The sequence below is a fragment of the Chrysochloris asiatica genome, unplaced genomic scaffold (assembly GCF_000296735.1).
Source record: "Chrysochloris asiatica unplaced genomic scaffold, ChrAsi1.0 scaffold00127, whole genome shotgun sequence".
Taxonomy (NCBI): Eukaryota; Metazoa; Chordata; class Mammalia; order Afrosoricida; family Chrysochloridae; genus Chrysochloris; species Chrysochloris asiatica.
This window is the reverse complement of record NW_006408645.1, coordinates 3,529,543-3,530,030: the sequence shown is the minus strand read 5'-3', so window position 1 is coordinate 3,530,030 and position 488 is coordinate 3,529,543.

Genomic DNA, 488 nt, shown 5'->3' with positions numbered 1-488 from the left:
GGACAACCCCACACACCTCAGGTCCCTCACATATACCCGCAGAATTCATCAGACGTCCTCTACAGGCCAAACCCCTCACTCCACTCATCTGCCTAAGACACCCCTACACGCGCGCGGGGACGCCCCCTGCCTCCCTCCGTTCACCGCCTCCGTCTCTGCCCCGCACCCCTCTCCCCACGGGGCGAGCGGGCGGGCAGCGCCGGCGGCGGCGGCGGCGGAGGCCGGTCCCCCGGCCGGGACACACCCACCCGCCCGCCCTCCTTCTTTCCCTCCCTCTCCCGCCCTCGCTCCTCTGTCGCTCCTTCCCCCTCGCCCTCCCGCCCGCCCGCTCCCGCTTCCCGCGGCGCCCGGTCTCCCGCTCCGCCTCCCCGTGCGCGACTCTCCCGGGCGCGGCTCCGGGGTTCATGGTGACGAGGCGGCGGCCACTCCAGCCCAGAGGCGGCGGCGACGACAAGAGCGGGGGCGCGGGCCTGAGCCGCTTCTCCCAG